Source organism: Lepisma saccharinum, chromosome 15 (assembly GCF_977018435.1).
Source record: "Lepisma saccharinum chromosome 15, izLepSacc3.1, whole genome shotgun sequence".
Lineage (NCBI taxonomy): Eukaryota > Metazoa > Arthropoda > Insecta > Zygentoma > Lepismatidae > Lepisma > Lepisma saccharinum.
This window is the reverse complement of record NC_139243.1, coordinates 3,922,843-3,948,853: the sequence shown is the minus strand read 5'-3', so window position 1 is coordinate 3,948,853 and position 26,011 is coordinate 3,922,843. Positions and strand designations below refer to the sequence as shown.

The 26,011-nt window shown below is 39.4% G+C and overlaps 1 protein-coding gene across 1 annotated transcript in view; it reads left to right on the top strand.

The window, feature by feature from the left end:
* The window catches only part of LOC145999371 (GTP-binding protein Di-Ras2), a 462,071-nt gene that overhangs the window by 379,895 nt on the left and 56,165 nt on the right, over positions 1–26,011 (top strand). The window contains exon 3 of the mRNA XM_083136315.1: positions 9,604–9,645. The gene's annotated coding sequence lies outside the window, so the exon portion shown is untranslated. The remainder of the gene's footprint in view (positions 1–9,603; positions 9,646–26,011) is intronic.

The window sequence follows — 26,011 nt, the reverse complement described above, 5'->3', positions numbered from 1 at the left end:
AGAGCTACATGAATATAATTTGCGTATAAGTGGTTTTTTTTGTTCCATATTTTTTATACTGTGGCATATTCTCTACAGAATATTTTATAGTCAGTTACATTACTTTTATTTGCATACCCGAATACAATGGAGGTTGCTAATTACCATTGTAACGATTTCTGTTTTGTTGCTGGGAAATATTTGAATGCTGGTCGCGATACATATTCAAAGTATACGTCTTTACTAGGGATACGACATATACTACTAATGCATTTTTGTGTATCTAACCAAGCTGCTTCCGTTTTTCCACATGTCGTTAATTTGTGTTGCATCGTATCCATCACATTACATTCTAAGCAGACCTGGCCGTTACTGAAACCAAGTCTGTATCTTTTTGACTTACAATCTACAGAGCATTCCCTGACATTCGCTACGAGACTTGGCGGCAAGCGGCCCGGCGTCTGCGATTGTCTTTCCCGGAGAACGGGTCCGCGACAGTCGCACGCTACAGTCTGTTTTTTTCGCTCTCTTTCCCTTTCTGTTGACGTTGCAGACTGACGCCAGTAGAATCCTCCCACGGAAGTTGTGTTGTGTCGTATCCGTGTGTTGAAGATTGTAGCTTAATGTGGCACCACAAAAGTTTACATTACAACAAAGGATTTATCTTGTCGAGTGTTACTTCGGAAAGAGGAATTGTGGAGAACTGCGACGACTATTTGCAACGAAATTTCCTGGTGTTCCCGTCCCACATAGGACCACTATATTAAACCTCGTAAAATCTAAACAATAAAGTATACAAAGACAATTCGCACACCATCCGTGAGTTAAAAGAGAGAAATCGGGAGAATTACAGTAGACGAACTTGCACTTGTAAATGCCAATTTTCTTCGGAGATGCCAGGAATGTGTTGCAGCAGAGGGACATAATTTTTCCTTCTGTAGTCAAGGTTAGTACACAATATGAAAACTGTAATTTTAATAGCCGACTCTAGCGACTGTCGCGGACCCGTTCACCGGGAAAGACAATCGCTGATGCCGGGCAGCTTGCCGATGAGTCTCGTAGCGAATGTCAGGGAATGCTCTGTAGTAATTCGTTTACAAGACAATCCCATAATTACCGTTGTTCCTTCCTGAGATGCTTAGCATTAATATTCCGCCATTCTGTATTTTGCCAGTTATAAGTTGGGTATTTTTTTTCCATTATATGTAACATTCTATTTTCATATCTTAATCTTTGTTTATATAAAGTATATGCTCGTGTATTTGAAGGGTCTTCCATTCCAATCAGAACATACAACCTTCTATAATTGCCGGAGAATAGTAGTTTATGCTAGCTGGCAACTTTGGAATGTCTATTGGGGCTTCCAAGGGTATATCATTAAATAGATCACGTAATAAACGTGTCATGTTAACGTTCGTTCGCACGTGCAAGGAACCTCTGCCAAAACAAGGCATGCGCTTTAAGTTTTACGTTTACCAGTTCTAGGCCACCTTGAAGGTAAGGAAGCGATAAGCTGGAATTTTTTGCCCGGAGCACAGCGTTCGTCCACACAAACTTTCCTGTCAGTGTTTGTATTGTTGCGAAATATTTCTGTGGGTGAGGTAAAATTTGGCATGTGTACCACAGACGCGAAATATCATATACATTATCACCACACTGCACAGAAAGCCCCTATGCTGAACAACAGACATAAAAGGAAATGAGAAGAAAACATGTAGCCTGACAAGTTAAGTCCCGATATGCGCAGATCGCTGCGGAGCACTTCCTATTACGTCATCCTCCCCACCACTCTTCTACGTACTGGTCTGGCCTTGAGAGTACGAGTGGTGCCAACTCAGCAAATTAAGCTAAAACAAATATGACAAACTATTTTTACAGTGTAGATTGACGATGCCGGCTCATATCAGTTTATCAGTGGTTCATTTGATTTAATCCGGTCTTTGAAAATGCGTGCGGTGCGCGGATCGTAAACTGTAGTATTACGCACGCGCGTTAAGGTTTATAACGAAGAGAAACTTCTGGGCGAATGACTTCATTTTCTTAATGCGACATCGAGCAGTGGCCTGTTTTTTTTTTTTTTTAATCCGAGTGGATGGGGGTTCTTTTGTTTATCGTACAACAATCGCTACGAGAAGGCAATCTGATAACACGCTTGCCTGTGTTCTCTTTTAAAGCATTGAAATGTTCTTGCTCTTTACTCTTGGCTGCATATTTTTGAAATGCAAAAATCAAATCATGCCGGGTCCAACGAAATCCACAATCTGCTCTGGAAAGCCTCTTAGAGGACAGGCCAGATAAATTGTTTACAATGTTGCAACATATTGGCGAAATCAGAAGGAGTTACAAAAACTTAAGTATGATGTTGTCGAGTCCACAAGCGCCGCCACTGGAGTATCTAAATGGATGGTTTCTCAAGTTTTAAAAGAATTGGATTGGATTGATTTGTTAAGTCCACTTTATGCACAGTAAGGCTAATCGGGACTGCACCTACAGTTTAAAGTGGGATCCGAACCACTATGTGCCTCCACCGGGAATCGATCCCGGGACCTCTTGATTACAAGGCGACGACGTTACCACTGCGCCATCGGGGAGGCCAAGTTTTAAAAGATGGAAAAGAGTCGTTGGCGAAAAGTGAGCTGAATTTCTGTACTCCGACAGGTAGAAAACAGCCCAGGGAAAAGCGAATACAAATTGCGTTGAAAATCCTCAGATCATTCCGTTCCCTCCAGGTTGCAACACTGCGAACCAACGTCGCTGCGGAGAATGGAGTGGGGAAATGTGGTGCGAGATGCGCAACAGCTATTTGCAGCGTCTTGTTTTTAGACTTGTCAAGTTACAGCTTTACGAATACCAACAGTCAGCCCACTTCGAAACACGGATTGCACACAAACATCGTGCACGGCTCACAGTCTGTACAGCAAGTGTCTGACGTGAATCACTCGACCGGCTGTTGCCACTTGGCAGTGCTGCCTTCACACAATGGCGGAATTTACATGTACTACACATCTTATGGTCATAACATTTAACAAGACAACGCGTGACATTAAACTAAAATCAACTTATTGGTAATTGTTCAAGAAATATTGTAAAGTTTTACATAATTTCGTATAACTGTAAGTTATAGTCTGTATCGTAGTGCCAAATATAATGTCAAGTATTATTTGTGAGTTCTCTACTGGAAACACTGTTTCCTCTTTTGCACCGCTTCGAGGCACAATTTCCCTTTCCAAGGGGCAAAATTTCCCTTTTTGGACCAATTTTTCCCTCCACCTAAGCAAATCATACAATAATAATAGTACGTATTAGTGGTGGTAGCAGCAGTAGCTGTAATTATTATTTTTATTAGTGGTGGTAGCAGTAGTAGCAGTATTTCCGTTGGTCCTTGTCCGTGTGAATAAAAAATATTAAATTTTTCACATACATGTCACTTTCATTGCTTCCTGCCCAGATGTCCAAGATTTGGATCCTGCTCAGGAATCCATTTAATTGTTAATCCTCATCGTTACTATTATCCGAAGGTGCAGAAAAGCGATGTACTTAACAGAAATATAAATAGATACAGGCTATATTCAAGTGAATAGAAAGAAGAAAAATGAACATGTGAATATGAAACTGGAACTTAACATATACTGTAATAATGTTGTCAGATGTCTTAAAATTTCCCTGAAATTGTGGTATTTTTCATCGAAATTCCCTTTTCCCTTTGGCTATAATTTCCGTCCGAATTTCCCTTCAAAAGCGAAATTTCCCTTCATGTGGCAACACTGCATCGAAGACCTAGCTGTAAACAACCAGTTTTATTGACATTGACCTTGGCTCCGGATACTTTTTCGTGCGTTGCGATCAGTGATGTGCCGTAGACTATAGGTTTACGTCTACATGCGTTGTCTACACGTAATCTACGCGTAGATTACATTGGGTTGTAGTTTACATAGACTACGTAGACAATCTAAAGTGCATTAAAATTAATTTTCAAGGCTTTCATGAAAGAAAAGTGACATTTTCAACTATATTGGTTACTAACAAACTGAAAAGAATCCTATTTACAACAAAAGTTCTCTTCTCTTCTCTCATCAACTATGGAAGAAGATAAATAGTATGCAAAAAACAACAACAGATGGCAGTCGTGAGGCAAGAGTGGTCTTTTCCTCATAAAACACTAGAATATTTCCTATGTTAGGTATTTTTCCTAGGTGAGAAATTGTTCGAATTTGGAAGAAGGAGTAAGAAAAGTTCTCCTCACACATCAGCAACTGATACGCAGTATAATTTTCTTTTTATTCCACGGCGCCCTTTGCTAAGTTATCACCTTTCGCCAAGTTGTTTACATAGATTACGTAATCTACGTGTGTAAAATAGTCTAAGTGTAGAATGTAGACTATCGTTGTTTACTCGTAGACGCACATCACTGGTTGCGATGCACTGACCTAGGGCAATCGTATCTACACTGCTATTGCAGAATCGACAAAGGCATTGACCGTTACTTTAAATTCACCCTGCGAAATTCCTTGTATGCTATCGTGCACCTTGCTTATAAACGGAGCCAGTGACAACGCAAAGAGTGCAAGTGATAAGGGATTTCCTTGAGGGACTTGCAGGAAACGATGCAGATAAGAAACCCATTCACTATTGTTTTAATATATTTTTTTTCCATTAACACACTAATTTTTGTTATCAGATCACAGTGAAACCCCATCTTTTTTAACACTTGCCACAAATATTTATAATTAACGTTGTAAAACGTCTGACAAGGGAGGTTATCTAAGTGTCCCCCTCCGATTTCCATGAAACTTGGCAGGTGTATAGAGGGACCCAAAGGAAGAAATACGTGTATTTTTGTTTCGGCTAGAAAACTGTTCTAGGGGGCTAAACCCCCCCTCAAATGTCAAGATGAGGACAAATTGAAGTGGGGATCTGACCCCTGTGTCCCCCTCCGATTTCCATGAAATTTGGCAGGTGTATAGAGGGGGGCTTATCCCCCTAGTTTCTTCCTATGCCATATTTACGTGGTTTCGGGGTCAGATCCCTACTTCAATTTCTCCTCGCCTTCACATTTGAGGGGGGTTTTGCCCCCTAGAACAGTTTTTTAGCTGAAAAACAAAAACATGTATTTTTTATTTTGGTCCCCTCTATACTCCTGCTAAGTTTCATGGAAATCGGAGGGGGACACAGGGGTCAGATCCCCACTTCAAATTGTCCTCATCTTGACATTTCAGGGGGGTTTTGCCCCCTAGAACAGTTTTTTTAGCCGAAACAAAAAAACACGTATTTCTTCCTTTGAGCCCCTCCATATACCTACAAAGTTTCATGGAAATCGAAAGGGGACACTTAGATAACCTCCCTTGTGAGAAAAATCTACTGATACAATTTGCGCTTGCGTGTTAGTTTTTCGTGCAATGCTATACAGTCTCTGGTGTTGATGATGAAGGGACACACACAAAGAATCCATTTCCCAGGCCGGGATTCGAACCCTGTCCCCTGTCCTAAGCACTCGGCCATAGAGGTTGCCAATGAATCAAATCAATTATTCAAAATCAACCCTTTTTTTTAAAGTTTGATTTAAGTAAAACTTATACTCAGAATTTAATGTTGTTCAGCCGGAACTCGAACACGGAAACCTTTCATTATAAGGCCGCAATGTTACCCGCTACACGGCCAGAGGGGCCTATATAGATCCATGCACATGCGTACGTATGGCATTTGATGTTTTTATGTACAAAGGAAGGCTTTTGCATTCGTTTTGACAATGATGCTTCCTCTTCCCGTTGCCATGGTTTCACACGATTTCACATGAGGAAGAGAATGGAGAATCTGTCCTCCCATCCGAGCAGAGATGCAGATGAGTCCTCGTAACGGGCTATAGCCACGTCGTTGGACCCGCATTTCTGGGAGATAGCACAGACTCCCGCCTCCCATTGTGGGTGTGAAGAGGCGAAGCTTCTCGAAGCGAGTCATATTCGCTGACGTTGGCTGGTTTGAAGCGCCGCTTGAGTGTGTATAAAGTCACCGCAGGATGACGACCAACTTTCACAGCGTGTAGAGGGTGCTAAGGCGAACAATTTTTCTTAGTGATTTTTTTCCTCGTTGAGATCTCGTTTTGAAGCTACCAGCACTAGATAATGGCTTGATTTTATTTGATTTTGGTGAGCACACTGTACAGTGTCCCACTTGAAACTGTAGGTCCAGTCCCGAGCAATATAAGGTTGAAGGTAAAGTTCCCCGTGAACTTTGCACTATTCCATGAGGCATATCTATGGGATGCGTGGTTAAGAGCCCCACAGATTCCATCGATCTCGGCCATTTTGGAGGTGATGTGATCAACACTACGCTCCGGCCGCCTTTACTCTCCAGGGTTGCCTCCAGGCACCCATTTAGTTGAGACTGAGTGAGCCCCAGAGCTGCATTATGCGGGACCTTAGACAAGTAGTCAAACGCCCTACTGACTAGACCACTGCGGCCCCGGTTCGAATCCCGTCTTGGGCATGGGTGTTTTTTCGACTGTCCCTTCATTTCATCATATCATCACTCATCCTTATCTTCGCGATTGGCCAAAAGTGACAAGCGAAGTCAAATAAACCCAATCAATCAATTAAATAATGTTTTTTTAATATGTGATAGGTTCTATAAAGTTCGTGCATTTGGCAACACTGACGTCCCTATGGTAACAATGGATTTATCATAACGCGATATGTTTCAGTTCCTTTCCTAGAAATTTCCAGGTAATTGTAGTATTATTATCAACCCACAGAAGTTATCTTTAAACTCTCTAATTCCTAGAATATTCTACTTAAAGAACTAAATTAGGTTTAATAACAGTGCACATAATTATAATTAGTGACGTTCATAGCACATATTACAGTTGATCCTTCTACAGGAATCCGCCTATCAAATTACATTGCACGGCCCAATAAGGTCGAATCATACATAACACAAACATTGACTCATGGCCTCTAAGGGCAAACATGTCATCAATAAATTAAACCGTACTGTGAATTTGGATTTCGATGCAGGTCTGCACCGCGAAAATTCTCTGCTTCGACCTTTCTGCAACTAATTCTGCGTTCATCCAGTCAAAGCAAGTTACACTGCAATATCTCAAACAGGGATTAGTTTCATACCCCCACCACATTACTCCGCGGCAATGATGAGAGATATAAATTAAAAAGGAGCGAGATGTGTTTGGCCAAATAACCATTCCTGATATTGATTTGTCCCAAAGCTGAACGCTTCTGTATGATTTACTGTGTGCTGTGGGTGTTCATGGACGTATCACTCTGGCTGGTGGCAGGCCAGAGTAAACAAAACTCTCAAATGAATGACGTCACGAGCTGCGGTCAAACCGACGTAATGTCGTTTCAAGGTTAATTGTTTGCGAATTAATATCAAATTTCATTAAGTATCTTGGTTTGCAAGCTTGTGACTGGTATGATTTAAATTATATATTCATATATTTATACGAGAGAGGGGGAAGTGAAGAGGATAGAGTAGACGAGAAAGATGGAGAGTCACAGACCGAGAGGGATACATGGAGAAGGAGGAAAACAAAGCGAGATTGAGATACAGAGGGAGACAGAGAAAATAGAGTGATACATGGAGAGAGTGTACAGAGAAAGAGAAAATGAAATAGGTAAATGGAGAGACAGAGAAGAGAAGGGAGAGGTATATGGAGAGACAGAGTGAAGAATGCAGAGTTACATGGAGAGACAGATAAAAGAATGGAGAGGTAAAGGTAGAGACAGAGAAAAGAATAAAGAGATACATGGAGAGACAGAGAAAATAATGAAGAGATACATGGAGAGACAGAAGATAGAATTGAGAGATAAAGGTAGAGACAGAGAAAAAAATGGAGAGATACATGGAGAGACAGAGAAAATAATAGAGAGATACATGGAGAGACAGAAGATAGAATTGAGAGATAAAGGTAGATACAGAGAAAAGAATAAAGAGATACATGGAGAGACAGAGAAAAGAATGAAGACATACATGGAGGGACAGAGAGAAGAATGAAGAGATACATGGAGAGACAGCGGTAAGAATGGAGAGATATATGGAGAGACAGAAGATAGAATTGAAAGATAAAGGTAGAGGCAGGCAAAATAATAGAGAGATACGTGGAAAGACAGAGAAAGAGACTGATAGAAACATGTAGAGACAGGAGAAGACAGAGAGAAAGAGTAATATACTAACTACGTGGATAGGTAGAAAAGGAAAGGGTGAGATACCTGGAGATAGAAGAAAAGAGAGTAAACTCATAGAGACAGTACTGACAGACAGACAGAGAGAGAGAGAAAGAAAGAGAACGATGTACATGGAGATGCAGTTCAGAGGATGATAGAAAGAGAAAACGAGAGGCGGAGAGTATGTGATTGTTTGGTTTGCTTTATTTTACTTCGCTTTTTGTGACACTTTTGGCTAATTTGCGAAGATGGGGATGAGGAAATTGTTGTATGGACACTCAGAAACAACTATGCCCAGGCTGGGATTCGAACCCATTACCTATGGCGTCGTAGCAAAAAAAGAGTATGTGTCATTTCAAATGTAGATGTCGTGGATTATCTAGTCAACGTAAACATTTTTATTTGTTTATGCCTAACTCGTATAATTGCTTTAACAAACGTTTTAATACGATTTTTTTCTAGTTACCTGTTTGAAATTACTTTAGCTCTTCTGTTAACTGCGCTTAAAGCACCTACCCGTGTAAATGCTTATTTTTCCTATTTGAATCTTCAATTACTAGATTCTTCTTTGTTGACGTAGCATTTTTTTTGTTAAAAAAGAGTTCAGAGACATTGCATCATTCTAACTCTTTAAGTTAAAACTAACAAATGAACTGGTAACAATTGTAAAAGGTGATAATTTGGATAATACTAATCAGGGTGGATAATAATAATAATTTTTATTTAAAAATAATATTTGACGATCGTTTTATTTAAATTAGAATTTTAAAAATTTAAATCGATTTTATTATTTTTTTTAAAAAAATTTTAATATTGCTGGTATACGTTTTTCTTATAGAGGAGCTTTTTCTAGTAAACGGATCTGTAAAATATTTTGAACAGTTTGAATAAAAGCAAATGAAAAATTGTATGTAAATATACACTTGTCGTTTTCTGATACTGTATATATGAACCCACTATGGATGTGTTTCTTGAATGCGTTAATGAAACTATATAATTTCAGTAATTTTCCTTCGAGTGAAAATAAAACATTATGGATATACTATGTAATTGTAACTTAAAATATCTTTTAAAGTCTTTGTAGCTGAATTTAGGCAATTTTTTAATTATAGTTTTCATCAAAAGTGATTCTGATATCTAGAAAATCCTTATGTACATTATTCTATAAATTATTTATTTAAAGTGACTTAAATCACCTTGATGCCAATAGATGTCTCGTTAATCAATACATATATTTAATGTTTATTTTTCTTGAAGCTGGAAAGCAGTAGATGATCCGCGTAAGAGATTATGTTTGAATTAATATAATTTTAAAACAATATATATTTAATGCATTACGTGTGTAATTAATATGTGTAATAAATGGAATGTTTATCAGTATACCGGTACTTCAATACCAGAACTTGTACATTAAGCTGAAAATTAATTTAAGATCATTATTTTCTAGGTGTACGAGGCAATGTGATCGTCTGTCACTTCATTCAATATGGTAAGTACATAATTTACTTGAATAGAACAGTTTTAGGGTAGTGAGTAGTGACCTGCAAAGGTAAGGTAAAGGTACATGCCATGAAAGTATGTGGGGGAGATGTGGAGGTCGAGCTCCACATATTCTTGACCGGCAAAGGAGGAAAAATTATCTTCATGTAGGAGTCATATCCGCCCTTCAACTAGATCTCAGATACTGCTGCGGATGTAGAGACAAAATTTAGTGGACTGGTAAAGCTAAGCAAATTAACCTAATGCTTGGCTATGTGAGTTGAAACAATCGATAAAATTTTATCGTTGCCTTATCTACGAAACAATTCGATCCACACATGTAAAAATTGGTGAATCGACTTAACGTATAGCATGTACCTTCTGTGTATTTTTTAATTTTGACTGATCATTCCGTTGGATCGTTGTAGTGAGAATTCGAAACAAACTGACGCATGAATTAAAAACTACTCGAGATATAAAATTAGATGGAGAGATAGATATAACTAATATTACTATAATGCGATATAATAGATCTCGAATTGTCGAGAAATATAAAGTCACTAATCTATATGTCTAGAACTTTTGATATTTTTTCCTCGGTTTCCCTGGTTACCTTTTTCTTGTGGTTGAAATTTGTATTACCCGTTTCTTGGTTGATTTGTTTTTTTCTGGTTTCATTTCTTTGTGTCTGCAATTCGTTTCCCTGTTTACTTCTCATTGTGTTTCCTAGTTACCTTTTGGCCTCCCCGATGGCGTAGTGGTAACGTCATCGCCTTGCAATCAACGGCCCCTGTGTTCGATACCCGGTGGAGACACATAATAGTTCGGATCCCAGTTTAAACTGTAGGTTCAGTTCCGATTATTCTTCTGTGCAAAACATGGATTTGAATCTCAAAATCCAATAAAATCAAACCTACCTATCTTTCCTTCATTATATTTGTAATTCGTTTTGCTGGTTACTTTTCTCTGTGTTTGTAATTCGGTTTTCAGGTTGCATATCCTTATTTTTGTAATTAGTTTTTCTGATTGCTTTTTCTTATTTTTGTAATTCGTTTACCTCATTGTATTTTCTTATTTTTGTAATTCGTTTTCCTGATTGCATTTTCTTATTTTTGTAATTCGTTTTCCTGACTGTACTATTTCGTGCAATCTTTCAGCATCTAAGATTTAATTGGTACACACTTTGCTAACTAACTAACTAACTAACTCTCTTGCCTTCTTAAACCCGAAGGTTCATGGCTGCAGCAACACAGGCCTTCCATCTTTCCCTATCTTGAGCAAGATCTATATACTCTTTTCCATCCCTACCGATTTCCCTTAGGTCCATCTCAACGTTGTCCCTCCATCTTCGTCTTGGCCTTCCTACAGGTCTCTTACCATCTGGTTTCCCAACAAGAATCCTGTAAACTCCTCTTTCCTCTCCCATTCGTGCCCACCTAAGTCTTCTTGATTTAATTATTCTAATAATATCTGGACATGAATACAAATTGTGTAGTTCTAAATTATGTAACCTTCTCCACTCACCTGTCTCCTCATCCCTTTTAGGTCCAAAGATTTTCTTAAGGATCTTATTTTCAAATACTCTCAATTTATGTTCCTCTTTCAATGTAAGGGACCAAGTTTCACATCCATATAATACTACAGGCAAAATTACTGTTTTGTATATTTTAACTTTTAGTTTCTTAGATATTAAACGAGAAGACAAAAGTTTATGAAGAGAGAAGTAACATGCATTTCCTGAATTAAGCCTACTTTTTATTTCCTCTTTAATATAATTTTCATTTGTTAATATTACTCCTAAGTATTTGAATTTGGAAACTGGTTAAAACGAGTTGTTATCAATAATTAGATTTTGATTATTACCTAACACTTGGTTTCTGGCTGTAAGAATATATTTTGTTTTCTCTTTGTTAACTTCCAAACCTATCTCTTTAGCAGTTTTGAAAAATATTTTAGCATTATTCTTAATTGTATTCACATCATCCGCCAGTAAGTCTACATCATCTGCATATGCTAACAACTGAGTCACACCATTTAATTTTAGTCCTTCTTTAGTTTCTTTTACCTTCCTTACAGCATATTGTAAGGCAAAATTAAAGAGCAATGGAGATAATGCATCTCCTTGTTTTAACCCATCATGAATTGTAAATTTGTCAGACATATTAATACCCACACGAATTGTACTTTCTGTTTCAAATTACAGCTTTTACAAATTACTTACACACTTTGCAGCTATGACAATGATATTTGTTTAAGATTTACAAGAAGACAAAAGTAAAATGCCTTTAAGATTTTCTATTATTACTGTGACACGTCAAAAGAGCCTTTCTCTGTTCCTTAACTCTCGTGGGCTGAGATTCATGGAGATGTGTTTTCCTGGTTCTTAGGAGGATGAATTCTGAACGGAGAGGGATACGAGATGAAACGGGTTTCCTTTTCATCTTTCTCTCTGAGTTTCTTCTTCATCGAATCTTCTGGTGGGTAAAACGCAAAGGGAAAGGGTATTCAATTTCGATATGAAGATGGGCAAATCTCATTGAAAATGAGATGGGATGATGTTAATCTTCAACTTGTGTAGGGGTAGTTTTACCTAGGAACCATTTATGGTTACTGTTTCTGAGAGATTTGTTTATAAGATAATTTGGTTCTTATTGTAGAGAAGCAGTGTAACTATTCGACTTAAATTTGTCTTAAGATTTGTCTCTGCGATAAGAAAGCAATGAGACGCTCATACGTTAGATGAAAAAAATAACTTTTAGCTCTGCTTATAAATAGAAGACAGAAGATCACACAGACAGAAAGACACACACACACAAACACACACACACACACACATACAATACATTTAGAAAAAGAACATAATAGGCGCCTGTAACGGGGAAAGAGAGAGAGAGAATGAGACAATAAAGAAAAGAGTGAATCATGGGGATAGAGAGAGAGAGAGAGAGAGGGAGATAGAAAGAAGGAGATGTGACCATGGAGAATGAGAGAGAGAGAGAGAGAGAGGAGTGGCCATGGAGAAAGAGATAGAGAGAGAGAGAGAGATAGAAAGAAAGAGGAGTGACCATGGAGAAAGAGATAGAGGGAGAGAGAAAGAGTGACCATGGAGAAAGAGAGAGAGAGAAAGAAAGAGGAGTGGCCATGGAGAATGAGATAGAGGGAGAGAGATAGAAAGAAAGAGGAGTGACCATGGAGAAAGAGATAGAGAGAGAGAGATAGAAAGAAAGAGGAGTGACCATGGAGAAAGAGAGAGAGAGAGAGAGAGAGAGAGAGAGAAAGAGGAGTGGCCATGGAGAAAGAGATAGAGGGAGAGAGATAGAAAGAAAGAGGAGTGACCATGGAGAAAGAGATAGAGAGAGAGAGATAGAAAGAAAGAGGAGTGACCATGGAGAATGAGAGAGAGGGAGAGAGATAGAAGGAGAGAGGAGTGACCGTGGAGAATGAGAGTGGAGAGAGATAGAAAGAAAGAGGAGTGAACATGGATAAAGAGGGAGAGAGATAGAGAGAGAGGAGTGAACATGAGAGGTAAAGAGAACATGGAGAAAGAGAGAGGGAGAGACATAGAATGAAGGAGGATTGACCATGGAGAGAAGAGAGAGAGGGAGAGACAAATACAAGAAAGAGAAGTAACTCATGGAGATACAGTAAAAGAAAGATAGATAGCTAGAGAATAGATAAGTGAGTCATGGGGAGAGATGGAGGGAAACGAGGCAATACACGGTGGGAGTACATAAGAATAGACACACACACACAGAGGGAACGACAGAGAGAAAGAGAGAGGGAGATAGGGAAAGAGGAGCATAGAAAGAAAATAGAAACTGAGAGATCGAGAAAAAAGAAGTAAGCCAGAAATATAAGGGAGAAACAGATTATTTGTATTTTTATGTTCCTTTGTGTCCGCTTGTGGCTAATCGCGACGATGAGAATGAAATGGTGTTTGCATGAGGACATTCACAATTTCACGAGGGAACCAATACTGAGGTCCCTCGATAGCGAGTTCATGAATCGGAGAATCAAGCTTTCGAGCCACGAAAGTTTAGAGGAAAGGGAGAAGTAAAACGGACAGAAAGAGAGAGCGGAAAAGAAGTAAGAGAAAGAAGGGAAATACAGGTTGCTTTCCAACTCGAAGATAAATATTATTGCCATGACAACAGAACTATGATTACTTTTCCATGTATCTTTACTATTTCGCTCAGACGCATTGATCATACTATCCATTAAAAAAAAAACCGATGAACATTGCAAAAAAAAAGCCAATTTCCGTGTTACGGAGACAACATTCCAATATTCTGCCTATCGATTTATTGAACAGCATCCATCACCTTTGTCCAGTGCGCTTGCTTAGACCTCAAGGGCTGCTTTTATAACTAAGGAGTGGGTTTTTATGTAGCCAAAACACGCGAGATTATACTTAAGTACGTAGACACACAAGAGAAGAGAGAGATTGATTGATTTGCTTCATTTTACCTCGTTTTTGTGCCACTTTTGGCTAATTTGCGAAAATGGGTATGATGTAATGAAACTGTTGAATGGACACTCACAAAAGCCAAGGCCGGGATTCGAACCTGGGACACCTGACGTTGCAGCGCGATGCGCTAACCACTCCGCAACGGGGGCCAACGTGAGATATAGAAAGAGAGAGAGAGAATACATGGAGAAACCGAGAAATTTAGAGAAAGATTAATGAAAAGACAGAGAAAAAGAGGGACGGATAAACGGGGAGACAAAGAAGGGGAGGGAGAGATGTACCAAGAGACAGGAAAAAGAGGAAGAGAGATATAGGAACAGAGAAAGAGAGGGAAAGAATAATGCAGAGACAAAGAGAAAGAAACGGCGAGATACGTGTAGAGATGAGGAGGGGGGGATGGAGGTGCACGGAGAAACAGAAAGAGGGAATTTTATTGGACAGACAGAGAAAGGGAGAGATAGGTATACGGACAGACAGGGACGTAGAGGGAAAGATACAAAAGCGACAGAGAAGAAGAGAGAAAGAATAACGGAGAGACAGAGGAAAAGGAAAGATGAGATACATGTAGAGACAGGCAAACAGAGAGAAAGAGAGAGATACGAAGATACAGAGAAGGACGTAGAGATTAGTGGAAAGATAGAGAAAACAGGAAAGATAGATGGAGAAAGAGAAAGAGATACTCGGAGACAGAGAAAGAGAAATGGTGAGATAGACCTACAGACAGGAAAAAACAGAGAGAGAAAGATACACAGAGAGACAGGGAAAAGACGGAAAGATTAAGGGAAAGACAGAGAAGGAGAGGGACAAATACATGGAGAGAAAGAGAGGGGCAGAGACATGGAAAAAAGAGAGGGACAGATACATGGAGAGAAAGAGAGGGACAGATAAATGGAGAGAAAAAGAGGGGCAGATACATGAAAAGAAAGAGAGGGGCAGATACATGGAGAAAAAGAGAGGGACAGATACATGGATAGAAAGAGAGGGGCAGAGACATGGATAGAAAGAGAGGGGCAGAGACATGGATAGAAAGAGAGGGGCAGATACATGGAGAGAAAGAGAGGGGCAGAGACATGGATAGAAAGAGAGGGGCAGATACATGGAGAAAAAGAGAGGGGGAGATACATGGAGAGAAAGAGAGGGGCAGATACATGGAGAGAAAGAGAGGGGCAGAGACATGGAGAGAAAGAGAGGGACAGATACATGGATAGAAAAAGAGGGGCAGATACATGAAAAGAAAGAGAGGGGCAGATACATGGAGAAAAAGAGAGGGACAGATACATGGAGAGAAAGAGAGGGGGAGATACATGGAGAGAAAGAGAGGGGCAGAGACATGGATAGAAAGAGAGGGGCAGATACATGGAGAGAAAGAGAGGGGCAGAGACATGGATAGAAAGAGAGGGGCAGATACATGGAGAAAAAGAGAGGGGGAGATACATGGAGAGAAAGAGAGGGGCAGATACATGGAGAGAAAGAGAGGGGCAGAGACATGGAGAGAAAGAGAGGGACAGATACATGGATAGAAAGAGAGGGGCAGATACATGGAGAGAAAGAGAGGAGGAGATACATGGAGAGAAAAAGAGGGACAGATACATGGAGAGAAAGAGAGGGACAGATACATGGAGAGAAAGAGAGGGACAGATACATGGAGAGAAAGAGAGGGGCAGAGACATGGATAGAAAGAGAGGGGCAGATACATGGAGAGAAAGAGAGGGACAGATACATGGAGAGAAAGAGATGGGCAGAGACATGGATAGAAAGAGAGGGGGAGATACATGGAGAGAAAGAGAGGGGCAGATACATGGAGAGAAAGAGAGGGGCAGATACATGGAGAGAAAGAGAGGGGCAGATACATGGAGAGAAAAAGAGGGACAGATACATGGAGAGAAAGAGAGGGGCAGATACATGGATAGAAAAAGAGGGGCAGATACATGGAGAGAAAGAGAGGGGGAGTTACATGGAGAGAAAGAGAGGGGCAGATACATGGAGAGAAGGAGAGGGGGAGATGCATGGTGAGAGAGAGAAAAAGAGGGAAGATGGAGATATACAGCGATAGAGAGAGAGGAAAGATAAGAAAGATAAAAAATGTGGTGAAGATGACTAAGCATTAGTGTAAGCAAGGCATTCTAGGTTAGTCTGGGAAATACTCTGCTGCATTTAATGAAGCACACTGTTGTGATATTTTTCAGTTCGTCTTTACACAAGGTTCTGCATTTAGCAGCAAGATACCAACGTTGATTTCACGATGCTCTACTTCCAAGCCTCAAATAATCTAGCAGGAATTCTCGTCCTTAGGAGCTGTCAAATCTCCACGGCAGCTGCTTGCCTCTGCTCCAAGCGTGGATGCTGGAGAAATCCTTTTGGGAAATTTCTCCAGCGCTGGACGCTTCAGCAGCCTGGCTTCTTCCTGAGAGGATATTTAGGCAACAGGATGGGGGAATCCTTTTATGCCTTACTGCCCAACTCCCATCTCCAGAGCTGAATAACTTGCCGGAAAGCCGAAGTTTTGGAGAAGCTGGGAGCGCCCACTTCTGGACCAAGTGCTGCCCGGGGCGACTGCGAGATGGATCTCTCGAAGTGATGCTGCGAAGTTCTCCCTGCTTCCGTAAGAGCAATTTGCGATGTCCTTCCAACGGGATCAACGAAGCGTGCAGCATCCGATGGTCGGCGTTGGCACGCGTGAATGCGTTCTAGCGGTCGCTTCGAAGCACCGAAATGTCACGTTGCACGTGGCGACAGGGTGCGAGATCTTAAGGGGGACAGGGGGGAGGGTTCCCCCCAACCAACAAGCTTGGCCTTAAAAATTTCCCCACCAAAAAAAAAAATCCTGAACGGAGAGTTTTCGTTAGACCAAGAAAAGGTAAGCAATTAGTTTTGACTTGAGATATACCTAGTCTTACCATAAATACTGTCACAAAGTTTTAAGAAAATTGACACAAAATGCTGAGAGATATTGTAATATCCTAATAACATTACTGAAATGGATGCATGACAAATCAAAATCACAAATAAATATTCATAATGGCCGCCCTTAGCACGCACACATTCCGTAAGTCTTTGTGCCCACGCATCAATTGAATTACGCAACACATCGACTGGAAAATGAGAACTGCCTGCAGAAGAGACCGACCGCTTTAAACGTTCAATATTGGGATGTCTCTTCTTACAAGCCATGTCCTGAAGCTTGGACCACAATTTGTAGTCCAAAGGGTATAGGTCCGGACTTGCAGAAGGCCAATCTGAAGTGGAAATGAAGTCTGGAACATTTGCTATGAGGGCACGCTCCATTTCTGTGAAAAAGGGGTAAAAACATCAGCCAAAGTGTACCAGCAGACAGTGCTTGAAAGACTAGTCAAGAATCTCAACAACACTATCTTCCATGGTCAGAACTGGAGCTTCTAGCAGGATTCAGGCCCAACATATGAGGCCCGAACAACACAGCAGTGGCTCATGCGTCAATTGTGGGGAAAGCATTATTACTTTCTTTCACTTCAGATCCAAGAAATGTAATATAAGCTTAGTTGAGCGCTCTCGTGTAAAATAAATACTTCTCCTATATGAATAAGTTAGAATGTAGAAATGCTCATTAATGTCGTCGCAGAGCAAGCTGTCCTTTTTCTCACAATTGACGCATGCCCAGCATGCACCGCATGCGTTCAGGAGACGCCTCTGGCTGATAGTTCACGTTCAAGATTTCTCACAGCATCTGCAGTAGCTCACGGTCGACGGCTTGGTGATCACGTGATAAGGAAACTGTCGCAAATCATTCCTGCAATCTGCTTTTAATTTTCCTGCTTATCTTTCAGAATTTCAAGAATACATCTAACGCCGCTTGTGCCAGATGTTATTTGTTTTCCGTTTAGGATTACCGGAAGCTGTGGGAAGTGGCAAATGCCTCTGAGATTAAGGTTAATCTCAACAGTGGAGAAAGCAGGGAAAGGAGGAAGTTAAAAGGCCTAAAAATAATTACATATCAAGCAACCTTCTCTTTTTCCAGAGCAGAGAAATGATTCATTCTGCATAAAAGATCATGATGATGAGAAAAATCTTATTGTTTATTCATTTGGTTAATTTACTTCGCTTTCCTGCCATTTCTGATTAATCGCGACGATGAGGATGAAACAAACAAAAGTACCCAGACGAGGATTCGAACCTTGGACCCCGTGCTGTGATGACTACTCTGCCATGAAAATCGGAGGCGATAAAAAATCAAGAGCATATGTGATAGGTCTCCCGCATACCCAAATGAACGCTATCGCCTTTGGTGCAAGTGGTCCCTGGTTTCGAATCCCGTTGTTTCCTTCCAAAATTTCGGAGTTGCCTCAACAATTGTGGACAATTGGGGAACTACTTGAAAATAATTAGTGGGTTCCGGTCTCGAAAGCCAGAAAACAGCGGCGATGGGACTGGAAACAGGGTTGTTAGAGGTCCAGGAATTTTAAATACATTCAATTCCGGTCCAGGAGAGAAAATCAGCAAGCGTAAATGGGTTCTGGACCGTAAAGAACCTTTTTATCTGTAAAGTATTTCAATTCGGTCCAGGAACCTTTTCTCCGAATCATTTTAAATAGGGTCCAACTTCCGTATTGAAATGAAACAATAAGCAACTTGGATCGAATACGGAGCTGACGATAAACAATTATCCACTTGTGAGCATGAAAGACTAATCCAGGTGCTGGCTGTCTCGAGAATCTAAAGTACAAGGTAGGAAAGGGCGAAACGCAAACGCTGCAGTCACGTTGCCCCTCTCCATGTAGCCCCATTCTCTCGCGCGAGTTGCTTCACTTGGTTGTAGCAGCACTGCCCGTCCCTGATGTGATATCTGCTGTGAACACAGCAGCCTCACGTTTCCTCATCGACGGCTCCTATTGGTTGCAGTTCCTGGATCGGTTGCCAGAGCAACACGTGACGGGTTCGTTTGAACTCAGTGTGACGACGCCACACTAATATAGTCCATTGCGTTATGTACAGTAACTCTTCAACAAGGGAGTTTTTGAATCTGGCCCACGAGAGAGCAACAGCGTTATTATTTATTCCCTGCGCTACGCTCTCTACAACCGCAGTGTGACATTCCAATTTTAAAAGTACTCACAGACATTTTTAGAAGGCAACTTTTAATCGGTAAAGCTTGGTCTGTAATTGTAAATAAATTCAATCCCGGTCTGGGAGAGAAAATCAGCAAACGTAAATGAGTTCCATACAGTGTAAAACCTTTTCATATTTAAAGCATTTCAATTAGGTCCAGGAACATTTTTTTTACGGATCAATTTAAATTCGGTCCAGGAACCTTTTCTCATGTAACAATACGCAACTTGGACCGAATTTAAATTGTGCGAGAGAAAAGGTTCCGGTCCTACTGACTTTTTACATTTTGTAAATTTTGTATCATCTGGCAACTGACTAGAAGTGCTGAGCACGCCTTAGCCAATTAAAAAGTCGCTAGGCAGGACCTGCCTCTTAGAGGGCTCTTGCGTCATGAAGTATAGTTTTTAGGTGCAAATAAAAATTAACACCTTAGCAAAGGTTCTCGCTGAATTTTTAGATCAACTATAGAGTGTCTCAACCTTTAAAGTCAGTATGGAAGTAAATGGAGTACTTCCCTCTCTCTCTAATACATGAGTTTTGCCAATAGCTCTGTCCTTCTCTACCACCGCTGCGTTGCCAGATGTTACAAAATTTACAAAATGTAAAAATTCATAAATTTCAAACAGTGTAATTATTATCCTGTAGAGTTTATTATGCTCTACTTACTGACGACATTATATAACCTGTCACAAATTCATGTGATCTGAAATTTCCATAATTATGCAATTTTGCAAGACGCTTAATTTTTTTTCTAGTAAATACTTCAAAAGCCATAAATATCAAACCGCTTGAAGAACTTCGTCAGTTTTTTTTTCTATGGGATCTATGGTGTTTTTAGATATGATATTCTTCGCCTGAGTGAATTAATTTGCTTACGAGGAGAGTTATACATTGGATATTTTGTATAAATCATCAGACCGTAACACTAAAAAGTTGGTTAGCGAGAAACTTTTCGGTTTGTCGCGATACACGTGCAGACCAAGCGAGAAAAGTGTTGACCATTGTTTGAAGTTATTTTTAGAATGCATTGTTACTCCACAGCACCGTTATTTATTCCGCAATCGTAGTTTGTTTATGCGGGCTGTCTCGCGTATCAAATTCATTGCGCGCCACCGAGGTTACAATTCAGTTGCAGTTCCTGGTTCGTAGGAAGTGCAGTGTGCTTGATTTCCCGTAAAAAATGTATCTTAATGTTTGTTTTTGCATTTATTTAATTCTGTTTATGTAAAGGATACAACATTCAACGAAGGATGTAACAATAGTTGCTTGTATTACACATATAATGCAAATGTAAAATAGTAAATAGTTACGTTGAAATATAAACATTTACATGCAAATCTTGAGGTAACTTTCGCTTTCTTTTTTCAAAATGCATCAAATACATAGATTTTGAAGATTTCCTATACGATATTAAGGAAGTAAATTTGTCGCAATCATTAGCGATTAACAGCGACTCGATGCGACTCCGTTTGTTGATCTGGCAACGCCGCGCTCTATTTAACCCATACTGACTTTTAAGGTTGAGACGCTCTATAGTACACGAAGAAGACTAAATAGTGAGAGAAAGTTTAAAATTATAGAAAGTAGTAAGATTAAAGGATAATAGATGGCGCTTAAAAGGAACAACATTTTGAAGTAATTTTGAGGATGAAACACAGGTAAGAACTAAAGGTTAGAGGAGATGAGAAACTGTGCAAGAATAGATTACATTTGAAACTTGAATGAGAAGATAGTGTTTGATTCCACAAATCCTATATGAATTTTATAACTGTAATCAACGCAAGGAATACACTTTTATATTGGGCCTTGTTGAGCCGCGCTGGACTTGCGACAGTAAAACTACTTCCAGAATTTGTCTGTTCACGAAAAATTACTATCATATTTCAAATTAACCTGTTTAGAAATACTTCTAGAGCATTCAAATAAATCTTGGTGTGATTTGCTTTCGTTGTTGGTTAGATATCTGTGATAATTTCTTGGCACCGTAAGATTTTTCCCTCCCAGACATGTAGACAACATATACAAAGATTCACTTGAATGCTCTACGAGTAGAAGGATTTAAACGGATTTAATCCTTTCAGAAATTGGAACATCCTAGCCGCTTCTCGAAAGGAGAGGAAGTTGTGAAATATATTTTTCTGGTGTAGGGTCCACATTAAGTTAGTAATTGTAGGACATTCTTTGATGTATGTCCCAGTTGCATCGAGGCACTGCAAACCAGGTTCAGCTTTGAAAGGAGTCAGTTTCGAAAAATGTTTTCTCTCGCGTAATGATTTTTGAAATTCTTCCATACGCCTTTTGCCCTTTGGCTCTGCATTCTGTTTGCGGTCCTTCATTTTATGCTTTCTTCTGTTCTCAGTTATTTCCTTTGGGCTTTGCTCTCAGTCATTCCTTTCGCGTTTTATCATTTCCTTGCAATTGTATCTCGCGTGCATTTCTTTCGCGCTTTCTCCTGTTCGATGTTTCCTTTCCACTCAATTCCTTCATGGCGATTCCTTTCACGTTTTTTCCTGTTCTTCGCTCTTTATCCTCTTCACTGTCATTCCTTTAGCGCTTTATTCAGTTATTTTTATTGCCTTCGCTCTTTATTCTGTTCAAGGCTATTTCTTTTGTTCTTTATTCTGTACAAGGTTATTTCTCCAGTTCTTTATTCTGTTCAAGGTTATTACATTCGCTTTTATTCTGTTCAAGGTTATTGCCTTCGCTTTTTATTCTGTTGATGGTTATCCTTTTCGCACTTTCTTTTATTCTGTTCATGTCTATTACTTTCGCACTTTATTCTCTTTATGGTTATTTCTATCGCTTCTTTATTCAGTCCTTCGTTATTCCTTTCGTTCTTTATTCTGTTCACAGCTATTTCTTTCGCTCTTTATTCTGTTCAAGGGTATTTCTTTTGCTCCTTATTCTATAAACGGTTATTCCTCTAGTTCTTTATTCTGTTTAAGGTTATCTATTCGCTCACGGTCATTGTCTTCACTCTTTATTCTTTTCGAGGTTATTTCTTTCGCATTTTATTCTGTTCACAGTCATTTCTTTCGTTCGTTATTCTATTCGCTGTTTTTTCTCTTGCTCTTTATCGTTTTAATCTATGCCTTTCACACTATTCTGTACGTGGTGTGTTAAGTGGTCGACTTCAGATTCATCAGTTTCCGGGTTCGAGTCTCAGTGTGGGCGGTGTTTGTTTACGTAACTATGATACATTTGATCTTCGCGATTAGTCAAAAGTGGAAGAAAAACGCGTTAAAAAATGTTATTCCTCTTATGATTTATCCTTTTTGCTGTTATTTGTAACGACCGCCATGTTAGGCACATTTCAGTCGTATATTGGCATTTATCTCATTTGTATTCTTTCAAGTTAAGAACTTGGATTAAATTATTTATACTTAATAGTTGTCATAATTCATGTATATATTTACGTTTTATCTTATGTTATTATATTATTCGCGTACTTTTGCAACATTTATTCAGAATTTATAGGCTAATAATTATCCCAAGTAATATATGCAACGTTTTCATTGTTTTTCAAATCCAAAATGGCTAGGATTATTACTATCTTTCATGCAAATTTTGTTGTTTAATCACAAGTTAAATACATTTCTTCTTAATTTCGATTTTTGTTCAACAATGTGCAAGATTGAAGTAATTTGTCTTCGTTATAAACTAAATCTTTATTTAATCATTTTTATGTGCAAGGGCAAATATGAATTATTTGATAAAATGAGTTTAGTTATTTCTATATAGTTTAATATTGTAATATTATAGCAAAGTATTTCTCCCTCGTTTTCAATAAAATATCGTATTCCTATTGGCTGTTTATGTTAGGAGTGGGGGAACCACGCTTCATGTTCTTGGCGATGTAAAAACTTCCACGTTGGCTTACTATCGCTAATTAACATTGATGTGTTACATAAATTGTCAGTTTTTCTTGTGTTATTTTATGTTATGAGTTTGTATTGTAAGTTAGAACAATCTGTTATGCTGCGCCTCGCGCTTGAGTTAGGAGTTGAGGTCTTGCTATTAACTGTGAAGGCGGTGCACGGACTCTCGTGTTAAATTAGTTGCTTATCACTGCCTACGAGCGTGCATGACCCAACAAATTATAACTTTTAGCTTGTGCGAATCAGTATGCACGCGCGCGATTCGTGATTAAAGATTTTGGACATTTTAATTATAAAGTATTTGGAATTTTATTTACTGTCAAGAGTCGCAATTCGGTGGTTTCCTTCCTTAAGGAAGGGTGGATCGTCTTAATCCCGATCCCTGGGTGAGAACTGGTGCTCCCAACTGACCAGCCGGAGCAAGGAGGGGTGTGTTGCCAATTCGGATCTCCATACCCTGGAGTTACGTGTGGTGGCACGTTGCACATTCCTCTTGCGTATTATCCTGTTCTTGATGATTAATTTCGCGGCTCGCGGTTATTCCTTTCGTGATTTATCCTGATCCGTGTTATTCCTTTTGTTCTCAATCCGTTTGTCTCTTTCGACGTTGTTCCTTGGCGGTTTTCCCCATTCACAGCCGCTTCCCCACCCTAAAACCTGCAATCTTTGTCCCCCTCTCTGTATATACACCAACGAGGCACTTCATCTGGGGGGGGGGGGGGCTCGCGAAGAAACGCAAATTGGGGTTCCCTCCGAGAGAGAAGCTAGATTAGATACGACTCCTAATTTCGAACCAGACACAGCATCCCTAAGGATCAGTTGAAGGGCTGGCGGGTAGGGATCCTCATTTCCCGACCGGGGAAGGGGAACATCTTGTATCTCGAGGCGTTTCGGGGAAGAAGCAATTCTTTCCGAAATCCTGCAGCGCCTCTTCAAGATAATTACGCAAGAGCGAGTCCCTGTCTTCGTAGGTTATCTCCGCTGAGAGTCTTTAGCAGGCAATTTGCACGACAAGTTCCTGCTCCGAGAGGCACTTAACATTGAAGAGAAAAGTGAGTCCCCACCGAGCGTTAATGTTTCTGGTTGACGCTTGAATTTCCCTCTAAAATCCCTCTCTGACCTAAATAACTCCCTTTCTGACCTAAAAATTGCCCTCGCTGTACAAAAAATTCCCTCTGTTCATCTTGCAATTTTTATCTGTCGTGAAAATATCCCTCTCTGACGTAAAAATGTCCCTTTCTTGATCTACAATTCCCCTCTCAGATCAAAATAATCCCTCTATTCACCTAATAATTTCCCTCTTTGATCTAAACATTTCCCTATGACCAAAAAATCCCTTCTTTGGCCTGACCTTTTCCCTTGACTTAAATATTTTCCTTTTCGGCCATACAAATTTCCTCTATGGCCAAAATATTTTACTTTCTGAATTTAAAATAATCCAATATTCAAAAAAAATCATTTCAAACCAATATACGTATTCATCCTCCCTTTAAGTAAAATATTCCGTCATCTAAAAAGAATCGTTCGACGTAAAATACTTCATCTCTGCCATAAAAAAATCCCTCCATGATCTAAGAAAAATTCCTAACAACAATTCCCTCTCTTATCTAAAAAAAAATCTCTCTTCCCACGTAAAATGTTCCCCCCTGCTACAACATTATTACCTTTATTAGCCAAAAAATTGCAACTTTTACCTCCATGACAGTTCTAATTACATCTAAAATATTCAAACTTGCACAAAATTTTGTATGAAGACCTAGAATATTCCAAGTTTTACAGAAACTATTCCCAATTTTGACCTAGAACATTTCTTTTTCTTATCTAAAGTAAAGAACCGTACTTTTACTAAAATTCCCTTTCCGACCTAAAAATCCCACTTCTCTTAAAATTACCCTCTCTGACTGTAAATTTCCTGTTCCACGTAACCTCAAAAATGTAACCTATCTTTATTGCAAACGTATGACTTGTGAGAAGTGTATTAGTAAGGAAAACAATGTTCAAGAGAAGAAATGTCGAAAGTAGGAAGGCAGACGAATTTCGTTGGTTTCTGATAACAACAACTGTTTTGAAGGTTATTTCATGCACAGTAAACATTATTTTCGTTGGAATGTAATTATCATAATGACAGATCGATTTAAACTTTTAAAAACTGACAACTGTTTGCATGAGAATAATTTTCAGTGTACACACAGCAACCATCTTGACTATTTACCATTTAGTGATGACACTAGGTGTCACTAGCATCTACTTGTAAAGAATGCTTCAACTTTAATATTTATATATTACGCATGAAGAGAAAGCTAATGCTAATTTTATTTATAAAAATCTTTGGTTCAAGAGTAAATCGTAAAATATAGTGCGTGTACGATTTCATGTCAAATTTCCGGAACGCTCCTTAACAATCGCCAATGACATTCCACGTTTTATATATGTGTTAAAGCCCTGCCTTAGAAATGTACTACAGACCGAACCTCGAGCGACAGTTGCAGAGGTAACAGAAGCCAGATCATCATACTACGCCACTACCACAACTTTAAAAACAGATGGGAGTCAAGGAAACGATGCTTCTACAAGAAAAACTTCAAGAAAATTCAACTGTCAACTGTATGATTGGCAAATCCTAAAAAGAAGATTTGTATCCTTACTTATTCTTCTTGATTGGTCGATTTCGTTTATTTCACTTAATTTTTATGACACTTCTGGCTAATCGCGAAGATGTGCATGAGTGATGATATGATGAAATTAATGAAGGGACATTTGCAAGGAACAACTATCCCGAGGCCGGGATTAGAATCAGTGATGTGCGTCTACGCGTAAACAACGATAGTCTACATTCTACACATAGACTATTTTATGTATACACGTAGACGTTGTTGCACCGTTGCATTTTCTTGAAGTTTTTCTGTAGAAGCATTGTTTCCTTGACTCCCATCTGTTTTATAGTTGTG